Raw genomic sequence first — 3,971 nt, 5'->3', positions numbered from 1 at the left:
AGGTTATTTTAGATTCTTCAATTAACTTTCTTATTTTCAGAATTTGAACAGTTTCATCTTCTATCAAATCATCATCATGCATTGTAGCTTGATAGACTGGTACGGAAGAACTTATCTTTTTCTGAATCTTTAAAGGTTCACCAACCTTTTCTTTTCCCTTTGACTTAGGATCAATCTCAGTTTGTGATCTAGTCTTGTACTTTGAAGCCTCAGAATTTGACTTTTCCTTGATCACAATGCCTTTTTCCTTAGGCCTTGGAGGTTTCTTTGCATCAAAAGCTTTAGACTTAAGATTTGTCTTCTTAGCTGCAAATCTAGCTTCCTCCTCCTTGAGAGTTTCCAAATCCATTCCTGTATTTTGTTTTAGAAATAATCTTCTAGCTATCTCCTTATCAAGTGTCTGGATTTTAGGATCTTTGTAATAAACAGTAGTCTGCTTCCTTTTTAGCTTCAGAGTTTGTAAAAACTTCTGAGAGTCTTTAGATCCTGACTGAATCAGGATATCAGAACTTGACATCAGACTTTGCTTATCAGAACTTGACTTTAGACTTTTAGCATTCACAGCATCAGAACTTGACTTGTTCTGTGTAGAAGATTTTCCTTGAACTTTTCCTTGACCTCTGCTCTTATCAGAGTTTCCCTGGTCATCACCTTTGTCATCCTTCTTCTTCAGTATTTCAGTAGGTGAGCATTTGGACTTAACTACCTTCTTCCCCTTTTTGGCATCATCAGGAAGTAAGAGAGAGAGAGAGAAGAAGTTCAACTGAAGATTGGATCTCATCCAATTGAGCTTTCTGAGAAGCTTGGTTAGCCAGGACCTCATCAATTTGGGTCTGTTGCTTCTCTTGAATCTTTTCAATGGATTCAATTTTCTCAAGAGTAGGTCTGACATATCTGTTCTTGTCAAGCTTGATATCTACATCTAGCTTATCAGCATGTTCCTTTAGTGTATCAACCTTTTCATGAGTAGAAGAATGTAGACCTTGAAGATGTTTGATAGACAGAGTTGTGATCTTGAGTTGTGTCTTGAAATCAGCATTTGTGAGCAACTCATCAGCTTTAGCAATATGTTCTGTCAGAATTTTAGGGCTTGGAATAAAATCTAATTCATTCCACTTCTTGGTCCACTCCACACCTCTGTGAGTATCCTCCCAAGGAATAGGTGCTTCCTTTTCAACAAATTTCTTCACCAATGCTTCCTTGCCTAGTATGGGAACTGGAGTCTCAACAGAAACACTGTCTTTAGAACTTGAGGAAGACTCATTATGTTCTGAGAGTACAACAGTGTGTGAAGTAACTTGAGATTCAGGAACAACTTCATTTAAATTATGAGCATCAGAATTTATCTCCAGTATTGGTGTAGATGGTCTTTCAGCATCTAATATTGGAGAGTTCACTGTAGATGGCTGAGCTTCTGTAGATGGAGCTTCCATATAAAGAACATTTGGTATATTCAAATTGTGAATATCTATCTCAGTATTTTCAGGTTGTACTTTAGCATCATCTGTAGCTTTAATAGGAGATACAGGAGGGGTAACCACTGTATCATTAATAGTGTCTTTGGCTTGAGCTGGAAGGGCTTCAATGATAATTGGTTCTTGTGAGATCAGAGATTCCTGATCCCCTTCCTCAGCTTCTTCAGTATCTTCTGATGGAGCCTTAGCCAAATACCTCCTAACCTTCATTTTCTTCAATCTACTTGCCAATGAAAGAGTTGCTTCAGCAGCAACATAACTTACAGATTTCTTTCTTTTCAAAGTATCAGAACTTTGAGCTGCTGTTTCTTTCTGAGAAGTAACATTCTCAGCTTCAACTATCACAGGTTTTGATGCATGAACCTGTGCTTCAACTGTTTCCTCTTCACTATCAGATTCATCTCTGAGAATCATCTTCCTTCGCTTTTGTGGAGGTTGAGGAACAGACTTTGCCCTCTTAGAAGGTTTGGAAGATGAAGAACTGATGGTATGTGCTGATGGCGAAGATGATTGTGTTAGTTTGAAGTATGTTCTGATAGTTGGTTGTGGTTGAGAAGTATGAGGTGTTTGTGTAGTGGTGGTAGGTGCTGATGGTTGAGGTTTAAATGGTTGGACATCAGGATATAGTGCAGTGTATGTAACTGGATCATAGGTTATCAAGGCTTGTTTGACAGATAAAGGAATTTGGAGGGGTCTTAACACAGCCTTCTGATTATCAGTAGATAATAAGTCATTAAAAGCTCTTTTAGCTAGTCTAAATGGTGGAATTAATTCACTGGCTAATTGGGGCTTATCAGAACAACAAACACTATAGATAAGCTGACAGAATTTAGCAAAATAGACAGTATTCCTATCTTCTGTCATCCTATCCCCAATAAAGCCTAAAATAACACTTGCATAAACAAAATTAGTTTGATTAATGAGAGCATACCCGATTTGTTGACTGAGTATAGGGATTGCATTGAAATTAGAACATTTATTGGCGAAGGCCTTTGTAATGCAGTCAAAGAAGAAACTTCATTCCCTCCTTATGTAAGGTCTCTTCAATTGACCAAGCTTTGCCAATGTCTTTTCATACCCCAGACTGACCATCATCTGTTGAAGAACTGGCTCCTCAACAGTCGAATAAATGCAATTCTCAGGTAGTTGCAATGCTTGGAGAACTGTAGCCAAAGTCACGACATGCTCATCCTCCCCTGTTATAAAGATGATACTTGGGGACCCTTGAGCACCACCATCATCATATACGCCACTTCTCCAAAACTCCAGCACTTGGGTTCCAGAGATTGCTTCAGGTTGGGTCAAAGCATACCCAATATCAGAATTAACAAGGAAATCCTGAATAAAGTGAAGTTCCGATGGAGCTTCAGCCTTGCTAAAAATAGACGAGTAGTTGTTAGGAACAAACTTAGCTCCATTGAAAATCAAGTCTTTTGGTGCCATCTCTATAAGTAATTAAGTGAGAAAGAGAGTATTGACAAGGTGTTCGGTAAAAGTCCTGTAAGAAAACACTTCAGAGAATATTAGAGTGAGAGAGAATAAGAGAGATTAAGAATAGAAAAATAAGTAAAAGATTAGAAAATCTTGTAACTCCCAAATATATATACTCTCTCCTCTCAACAGTTATATTTTTGAAGCATGGCAGACAATTTACACCTGGCAACGTGTGAACAGTCAGTAAAAAAGTTAAGACAGGAGTTAAAGCAACTTTCTTCAAAGAAGGTGTTATGGATAAAAAGCTAAGGTTATTACTTGTTGTATTTAATACAAAGATTCGGGAGCTCAAGGCCTTTAATGGCTGCTCTCGTGTTTCGTGACTCAATCTGCCTTTACGAGATGCCTACGTATCTCTGCGAATTAGAGAATCAAGCCAAAAAACGTAGTTCTGATTGGTGGGGGTGAGACCCCTTATATAGATGTTGGTGGTCCTTGAATTGGACTTGGTATAGGAGACTTGGTGGGCAAGTCTCATAGTTAGAATGGACTTTGGAGTCCTAGATAGTAGGAAACTGATCCCTTATCCTTTTAGGTCCCCTTGAGGCTTATCTATAAAGATTTATATCCTTATCAAGACTCTTCTCAACAGCTGATTTTTCCCTTATTAATTAATTACGAAATTAATTAATAATCAGGGCTTTTGGGCCTTTTTTATTCCATCAGGCCTGATCTGGTCCATCAGGCTTAACCTTTCTGGTCTGAATATCATACATCTTCTTATTGGGTCCAGCAGCCCATTATTAATAAAATCAGGATTTATTTATCCCTATCATTTGCCCCCCAACTTTTGGGAAACATTGATTAGGTTTCACAGAAGTTAAGTCTATTCATTCCCTTACAGGGTTTCGTTCTTGCGTAAAGTGTGGAGCGACCTACACGTTTACAACGAGTTTTTCCTTTTATTCAGGAATTATTTTGATTTCCAGGAATTTTTCCCTTATTTCCGGGATTTTTTCCCTAATTTCTGGATTTTTCCCTAATTTTTCTGGGATTTTTCCT

This window comes from Apium graveolens, chromosome 9 (assembly GCF_009905375.1).
Source record: "Apium graveolens cultivar Ventura chromosome 9, ASM990537v1, whole genome shotgun sequence".
Classification (NCBI taxonomy): Eukaryota; Viridiplantae; Streptophyta; class Magnoliopsida; order Apiales; family Apiaceae; genus Apium; species Apium graveolens.
This window is presented reverse-complemented; position numbering follows the sequence as displayed.